Source organism: Rhincodon typus, chromosome 33, assembly GCF_021869965.1.
Source record: "Rhincodon typus isolate 14 chromosome 33, sRhiTyp1.1, whole genome shotgun sequence".
Taxonomy (NCBI): domain Eukaryota; kingdom Metazoa; phylum Chordata; class Chondrichthyes; order Orectolobiformes; family Rhincodontidae; genus Rhincodon; species Rhincodon typus.
Genome location: NC_063364.1, coordinates 21,056,455 through 21,066,090, shown reverse-complemented (window position 1 = coordinate 21,066,090; position 9,636 = coordinate 21,056,455).

Here is a 9,636-nt window from a genome sequence, read left to right as displayed (position 1 = left end):
CCCTTCTTCAGAAATGGGGGAGGGGAAGGGGGCTCTGAAATAAATAGAGAGAGGGGGAGGTGGTGATGGAAGGTGGATAAAGGAGCAGATAGGTGGAGAGAAGACAGACAGGTCAAGGAGGCAGGGATGAAGCTAGTAAAGGTAAGTGTAGGTAGGGAGTTGGGATGGGGTTGGTCAGTGAGGAGGGAGGGGCGGATAGATGGGAGAGAAGACGGACAGGTCAAGGAGGCGGGGATGAGAGACCCGGATGAGGCCGGATGAGGCCAGGGGTAGGGAGATTTTCAAGCTGGTAAAGTCGACATTGAGACCATTGGGCTGCAGGGTTGCCAGGTGGAATATGAGGTGTTGTTCCTGCAATGTTCGGGTGGCATTATTGTGGCACTGGAGGAGGTCCAGGATGGACATGTCGTCCAGGGAGTGGGAGGGGGAGTTGAAATGGTTCGCGACTGGGAGGTGTTGTCGTTTGTTGTGAATCGAGCATAGGTGTTCTACAAAGCGGTCTCCAAGCCTCCACTTGGTTTCCCCGATGTACAGGAGGCCACATCGGGAACAGTGGATACAGTATACCACATTAGCGGATGTACAGGTGAACATCTGTTTAATGTGGAAGGTTTTCTTGGGGCCTGGAATGGGAGTGAGGGGGGAGGTGTAGGGGCAGGTGTAGCACCTCCTGCGGTTGCAGGGAAAGGTGTTGGGGGTGGTGGGGCTGGTGGGGAGTGTGGAGTGGATGAGGGAATCGCGGAAAGAGCGGTCCCTCTGAAAGGCAGATAAGGGTGGGGAGGGAAATATACCCTTCATTGTGGGGTCAGATTGCAGGTGGTGGAGAATGATGCGTGAATTCCAGAGGTTAATGGTATGATACGTGAGGACAAGGGGAATTCTGTCTTTGTTGTTATTGCGGGGGAGGGGTGTGAGGGCTGAGGTGCGGGAAACGTAAGAGATGCAGTCGAGAGTGTTTTCGACCACTGTGGTGGGAAAATTGCGGTCCTTGAAAAACGAGGACATCTGGGATGTCCGGGAGTGGAATGCCTCATCTTGGGAGCAGATGCAGCGAGGTGAAGGAATTGGGAATAGGGGATAGCATTCTTGCAGGAAGGTGGGTGAGAGGAGGTGTAGTCTAAGTAGCTGTGGGAATCGATGGGCTTGAAATAGATATCAGTTTCCAGATGGTTACCAGAGATGGAGACAGAGAGGTCCAGGAAGGAGAGAGAGGTATCAGAGGTGATTGGTTTTCCCTTTTGTACATTGGGTCTAAATGTTCCCCATGGAAGACATGATTAATATTAGTTTAATCAAAAATATTTTATTAAGTCAGATATTCCAGCAAATACTTGTTTGGCTTGTCTCTGCTTTTAGTGCAATGTGTTAGGACTGCCAATTTTTCACCCTGTAGAGTGGTAGGAAACGTGACCATTTCTCCCTCCTTATCTGCATGCCCAAGCTAATGTTATAAGCTATTAAGATTATTGAGGCTACTGTTGCATCCTACGAAGTAGCAACGTAACTGTGCAAAGAGTTATCTTCAAGCAGTAGTTGTGGAATTCCTTCCCATTACTTCAGAAGAACACTAGTTCCCTGAGGGAACACAGCACATTCCCTCTTGACCATGTCATTTAGAGACCTGAGGGGTCCAGCAAAAAAAAAGAGATTTCAGACCTGCAGAAGGTAGCATTCCATTTAACCAATTGCCATGTACCCCACAATGATCAACCAAACCCAAATCATAAACAGATGTTTGCTGAATTCTTTAAGTGATCAATTTTTATGTTGTTCAATTCTTGCATGGTTTTCTTTTCAAATGATTTTCTAAACAAAACCTTGTATTTCTCTTTTAACTCTGCTTTTTTGCTGCTCCCATTTTTATTAGGCTCTTGTTGCAACACACCATTTGCAAGTCAGTCAAACACAGTGTGATATCAAGGTGTAGATTGCAGCAAATCTGCACTGCACTCACAGGTAACTGCCATGAATGACATTAGATAAATCACAGAATGTCTGCTATTATCGCAAAACTCCCAAGAGGACACAGACAAAATGTTAGATTGCTCTGTTGAAGACAATCATGGTGTTTGGTTGAATACTTGCAACGTAAACATTACAAAGTGGCTTTGTACTCTACAAAACAAAAACAGAAATTGCTGGAGAAGCTTAGCAGGTCTGGCATCTACGGAGAGAAAGCAGAGTTAACATTTCAGGTCCAGAGCCGTTTCTTCAGAACAGTGAGTTTTTGAGTTTTTCCAGCAATTTCTGTTTTTGTTTCTGATTTCTAGCACCCACAGTTCTTTGGCTTGTTCTTTTGTTTATATTCTGCATTTTGATACAGTTTTCATATTTCAAATATATGATGTAATGACATTAGAATTGAGGGACTGGTTTTCAAATCTGCAGAGATTTTGATGTTGTTGGACATGGACAGTAAGGTCAGGCATAATGAACTTGCATAAGGATTGAACTGCAATCACAGAGTCATAGAGTCATTCAGCACGGAAGCAGACCCTTCTGTCCAACTCGTCCATGCTGACCAGGTATCCCCCAAACTTAACTGGTCCCATTTTCCTGTATTTGGTCTGTATCCCTCTAAACCTTTCCTGTTCATTTACCCGTCCAATATCTTTTAAATGTTGTATTGCACTCGCCTCTACTGCTTCCTCTGGCAGCTTGTTCCATACAAGCACCGCCTTCTGTGTGAAAAAATTGCCCCTCAGGTCCCTTTTAAATCTCATCTCACCTTAAACCTATGTCCTCTAGTTTTGAACTCCCCTACCCTTTGAAAAAGTCCTTGGCTTTTCACCTTAGCTATGCCCGTCATGATTTTATAAATCTCTGTAAGGTCACGTCTGATACTCAATACATGTTTTCCTGCCAGTGGTGGTGTCAAGATCGCTCTCCAGTTTGTGAGAACTTCACCTACTGTGGCTTTTCAGGTTGGCTCTCAATCACCTCTGCGTTGCAGGTTTTGAAACTCTATGGGAAACAGTGAACCAGCGTCCCCTTGAAGGAAATTCCAATGAATTAAAAAAAAATGTAATTTTGGAGTTACAATTTCACATTAATCACAAATAACATTACCAGGTCAATCCTACTTAGCCAATTGCCAAGTTTCTTAACTAAACATTTCCGACAGGTTTCTGAGATAACAAGGTGTACAGCTGGACGAACACAGCAGGCCAAGCAGCATCAGAGGAGCAGGAAAGCTGACGTTTCGGGTCTAGACCCTTCTTCTGAAGAATGCTCCTGCTCCTCTGATGCTGCTTGGCCTGCTGTGTTCATCCAGCTCTACACCTTGTTATCTCAGATTCTCCAGCATCTGCAGTTCCTACTATCTCTCTCCAACAGGTTTCTCTTTTGATTCAATTTCATAGATTTCAATTTCAAAGCTGCTAGGGATGAGGTGATGGCCTAGTGGTATTATTGCTGGACTGTTAATCCAGAGACCCAGATAATGTTCTGGGGACCCAGGTTTGAATCCTGCAATGGCAAATGGTGGAATTTGAAATCAATAAATATCTGGAATTAAGAGTCTAATGATGACTGTGAATCTATTGTCGATTGTTAGGAAAAACCCATCTGGTTCGCTAATGTCCTTCAGGGAAGGAAACTGTCATCCTTACCTGGTCTGGCCTACATGTGATTCTAGATCCACAGCAATGTGGTTGACTCTGAACTATCCTCTGGGCAATCAGGGATGGGCAATAAATGCTGCCCAGCCAGCGACGCCCTCATCCCGTGAATGAATAATAAAAAAGAAAGATTGATTCCATGCCTGTAATCTATTTACCTGACACTGGAATCATCGTTTTTTGTGAAAGTAAAGTAAAGTATAATGATGGCAAGGAGATCAAAGAGCTGAACTCCTTCATTACATACCAGGATACCAGGTGCAATCACGGGAGAAATCAGTGGACATACTGAGGCACTGAACAGGTAGACTGGGGAGTGGAGCTGTGAAAACACCATGGGAGAGAGTTTGCAGGCAAGCTGGAGGATGCTGGAATACTAACAGACTTGGCAAACATACCGAAGGAAGCAAGCAAGCAAGCACACTGGGGGCCCAAACAAGGATAGACCAAGAAGTTTAAAGGAAGATCATGCACCTACATATAGCCTGCTCTCTGGTTTTATACAACCCACTTGCTTATTATCTCCAAGTGTTCTGGTATAATCAAAGAAAATGCTGGACTTCAGGGAGCAGTCGTGCTATAACTAATACAACCATTGGTTCAGGATCATTGTAATGATTTACGGTGCTATTCTATTTTTTACACGGACTTGACCTTGTTGGAGTGCAAAATACTGCAGCGTGCTCTCTTCGGCTTGAAGTTTTTTCTGCCTCTAACCTGTAGAAGCTGCTGTTTGCAATGAGGGCATTGAATCCTCTGGGACCTCAGATTGTTGGTTTCACATTGACTATCTCCTTAACCTGTGTCTTTGAAGTAAAACATGGGAAAAAGATAGGAAGTTGTGTTTTTCAGGTGTTTCCCAGTTGTGGCAACAAGATAACAAGTAGAATAAATGAGCCATTGAGTAGATATTGGCTCAGATTGTGAGGAGGTGATCTATTAACATTTGCCATCATTACTCCTCCCAAGCTGACCACAACATCAGGAGATTGAGCTTGTACAGGTTAGTGTGGAAATTCTGAAGCTGTAAACAGGACTCAGACACAGCCTTAACTGTGGACAGTAGGCTCGCTCCCAAAGCTGAATCACTGAAATCAGGTTTCTGTCTCTGCATCACCATTTGAAACCACTAAAAGTGTTTTTGTGTGTTTAATGAGGTTTAACTTGGTTTGCATTGTGAAATAATTAATAAAAGTTGATGGACACCAGAGCCGGCCCTGAAAGTATCATTTGATAATCATGGGAATGTTGCTAAATAATAACCGGACTTTTATTTTAACCACTTTTAAACAGTTTCTGTCCAGACATTTCAGCTTCTACCTTCACCCTGTAAGTGACACTCTTTAACTTACTCGATCTAAACATCTTTAAAAGTGAGCTCATTTCAGCTCTTTCAATTTTGTGTTTATATGCCTGAAATCCTTTCAGTGATGACAGCGCACTCACCCTATGCTAGAAACATCGAGTAAAAACTGTTGCGATCAGCGGTAGAATCATTGCACTGAGACAGACGCACAATTCTCATCAAATAAACTGCTAATTCTGTCAGGGAGCTATTTGATCAAGCTGCTCAGACATTCCCGACACACATCCAGGTCGGGACGTGACCTGAACTCAGACCTTCTGGCCCAGAGGTCGGGACACTGCCACAGCATCACAAGAACCCTTAGATCTTTCAAGCAGTCCTCCTTTGCTTTACTGCGGACTGCAGAATCTGACGTTAAGAGTTGTAGGCCATAGACACCAATACGAGGATAAACTCATCAATGCTGGGATACAATCTCAACAAGGCACAAGAACATGAGAAGTCAGATGAGGGGAGGGGTAAGCCTAAGTATTTTTTACAATGGCTGTTGGAGAATTGAAACACGTTTAAAGAATTGGAAATATGTCTATTGAAGTAAAAGTGTAAGGTCACTGGTTTAATAAACACTGGCTGCACTAGGCCATTGACTGAGAGATTTAACAGACTATAGAAGGGGCAAGCATAACAAAGCAGTGAAAGTCTGGTAATCTGTGTAAGAGGGAACACTGTATCCATAGTAACTAATAAATGCTTTGTCTGATGCAGGAGAACAGATAGGTTAAGGTCAAGGAGGGAAAGAAGAGGGTAATTATTAGATGTTGTTATAGATCCCCTAGGCAGGAGGAGAGTGAAGACAGGAAAATGTTTCTACAGGTAAGGAAAGCTTGCAACAAGAACTGAACATTCATCATGGAGGGAGGTTCCAATTACTCAAGTATTGAACAGCAAACAGCAAAGGAAATCCAAAAAATCCATGTGAGGGCCTATAGCCTAAGCTTGTTAGACAGCCAACATAGTCAGCAGCTATTTGGAATCGGAACATTGGTCATGATTCAGATGCACATAATCAGGGGGCTGTTTTAAATCTAGTGTTCAGACTACTACAACTCAATTTGTCATAAAGGCATGTAAAAATGTCAGTAACACACAAAATATTCAATTTTTGAAAGCAAAGACTTCAGAAAATGAAATTAACATGTAAAACTCAATTGAAATGCAACAGTATTTGGGAAGCTACATTATTTTGAGGGACATATAATGAGCATTCAGGCAACCAAAGTCAGGTGTTTGATCTTTCAAAGGATATTTGCATTCAAAATTAGCCTCCAAGGATAATTGAAGTTTTCAAGATTACTTTGGCAATTAACAAAGTTCATGTGGGAAAACTAGGAGTCAAATAGCAGGAAACCCAAATGATAAAGAAGTCACCTCACTGAGCCTGCACCGCCATTCAGCTGGACCATGGCTGATCTTCTACCTTGATGCCTTGTCCCTGCACTCTCTCCATAGACCTTAGTGACATTTATTTTCAGGAAGCTATCAATCTGACTTGAACACACTCAATGAGTGAATAAATTCCTCAGCTTAATCTTAAATGGCCTGCCTTTTATCCCGAGATTATGCCTCTGGTCTACAATCACCAGTCAGGGGAAACATCCCATCTATGCCTACCTTGCCATTCCCTGGTAAGAATTTTTAAAAGTTTCATTGAGATCAGCTTTCATTTTTGAAATGCTAGGGAATACAGGCCCAGCTTTCTCAACCTCTCCTCATAAGACATCCTGCTATCCCAGGAATTAATCTCATAAACCTCCAACGAACTTTTTCAGTGACAAAATATCCTTTCTCAATAAGGAGACCAAAACTGTACACAATAGTTACGGTGCAGTCTCACAAAGGCTGTGTACAAATGCAGTAAAGTTAGAGATTTTAATTGGAGTAAGGTAAACTTTAATGGTATGAGATAAGAACTTTCAGAAGTTGATTGGAGTAGACTGTTTGCAGGTAAAAGGACGTCAGACAAGTGGGAGGCGTTCAACAGTGTGATGATGAAAGTTCAGAGGCATTTTGTTCCTGTTAGAGTGAAGGGTAAGGCTCGTAAGATTAAGGAACAATGGATGAATGAATGTATTGAGGTTCTAGTCAAGAATTAAAAAAAACATTTTTTTTTAGATATAGACAACTTGGTTCAATTGAATCTCTTAATCAATATAAAGAGTGTAGGGGCATTCTTAAGAAAGAAATGAGGAAGGCAAAGAGGGGATATGAGACAGCATTGGCAGATAAGGTTAAGGATAATCCAAAGAGATTCTACAAATACATCAGGAGTAAGAGGGTAACTAGAGAGAGGGTGGGGCCTCAAAGATCAAGAAGGTCATCTTTGTCTTGAACCCCAGGAGATGGGAGAGATACTAAATGAATATTTTGCTTCAGTTTTTACTGTGGAGAAAGAAATGGAGTTTAGAGAATGCAGAGAAATAAACTTTGTTGTTTTAAAAACAGTTCACTTTACAGAAGAGGTCATTCCAGAGGCCTTAGAGAACATAAAGGTGGATAAATCTCCAGGACCTGATTTAATGTATCCCAGAATGTTGTGGGATGTAAGAGAGGAAATTAAGAGATCTTTTGCAGAAATATTTGCAATGAATATAACTATGGGTGACATGCCAGATGACTGGAAGGTGGCTAATGTTGTACCTTTGTTTAAGAAAAGTTGTAAGGAGAAACCGGGGAACTATAGACTTGTGAGCCTGACTTCAGTTGTGATTAAATTGTTGGAAGTGATTATAAAAGATAGGATTTATGGGCATTTACAGAGGCAAAAATTGATTAGGGGTAGTTAGCAGGAAAATCATGTCTCACAAACTTGATTGAGTTTCTCGAGGAAGTTACCAAAAAGATTGATGATGGCAGAGCAGTAGACATTGCTTATTTGGATTTTAGTAAAAACTTTGAAAAGGGTCCGCATGGTATACATTAATTAATATTAATAATATTAATTATTAATGAATAAAGTTAAGTCACATGGGATTCAGGGTGAGCTTGCCAATTGGATACTTAATTGGCTTAACAGCAGGAGACAGAGTAATGGTGAAGGGTTGCTTTTCGGACTGGAGGCCTGTGACCAGTGATGTTCCACAGAGATTGGTTCGGAGTCCTCTCTTGTTTGTCATTTATATAAATGATTTGGATGTGAATATAGAAGGCATGGTTAGTAAGTTTGCAGATGACACCAAAATTGGTGGCATAGTAGACAGTGAAGAAGGTTTTCTAAGATTACAGAGGGATCTGGATCAAATGGATGAATGGGCTGAAAAATGGCAGCTGGAGTTCAATCTAGATAAATGCGAGGTATTGAATTTTGGTACAACAAACAAGGGTAGGGCTTATACAATTAATGATAGGACCTTGGGTCGTGTTGTAGAACAGAGGGACCTATGGTGTGGGTACATAATTCTTTAAAGTTTGCGTCACTTATAGACAGGGTGGTTAAAAAGGCATTTGGCATGCTTGCGTTCATTGCTCAGTCCTTTGAGTATAGGAGTTGGGATGTTATGTTGACATTGTGCAGGGCATTGGTGAGGCCTCTTCTGGAGTACTGTGTCCAGTTCTGGTCGCCCAGTTATTGGGAGGATATTATCAAGCTGGAGAGGGCTCAGAGGAGATTTACCAGGATGTTGCCAGGCATGAAAGGTTTGCGTTATAAAGAAAAGGTTGGCTAGGCTGGGACTTTTTTCACCGAAGCGTAGGAGGTTGAGAGGTGACCTGATAGAATTGACGGTAGTCGCCTTTTCCCTAAATGGGGCATTTCAAGACCAGGGACACATTTTTAAGGTGAGAGGAGAGAGATTTAAAAAAAGACATGACAGGCAATTTTTTACACAGAAGGTGGTTCGCATGTGGAATGAACTTCCTGAGGAAGTGGTGGATTCGGGTACAATTACAATTTTTAAAAGACATTTGGATAAGTACATGAATAGGAAAGGTTTGGAGGGATATGGGCCAGCAGCAGGCAGGTGGGACTAGTTTAGTTTGTGATTATGTTCGTCATGGACTTGTCGGACTGAAGTGTCATGCACAGCACGGAAACAACTCCTATGACTCTACAAGGCATAGGAGAAGAAATTAAAGCATTTGGCCCATCAAGTCTGCTCTGCCATTCATTCATGGCTGACAAGTTTCTCAACCTCATTCTCCGGCTTTCTCCCCGTAACCCTTGATCCCCTTGACAATCAAGAACCTATCTATCACCGTCTTAAGTATACTCAGTGACCTGGCCTCCACAACCTTCTGTGGCAATGAATTCAATCTTTACTCCCGGACTGAAGTCTTCTTGAAATAAATGCCATCGTAGCACTGCACCTGCATACTAGCTTTTAATAACTCTTAATAACCCCTTTGGACAGCTGTACTTCCCAACCTCTCACCATTTAAGAAATACTCTGTCTTTTTGCTTCTTCTACCAAATTGCACAATTTCACACTTATTCATATTCCATCTGCCATGTTCCAGTCTCTGAAGCCTCCTTGCAACACCCTCACAAATTACATTTCCACACAGTTTCGTGTTGTCAGCAAATTTGGAAATATTACAGTTAGTTCCCACAGCCATCCAAATTGTTTATATAGATTGCAAACAGTTGTGGACCTAACAATGACCCTTGCAGCGTCCCACCCGTAACACCCTCCCATTCTGAGAATGATCTGTTTA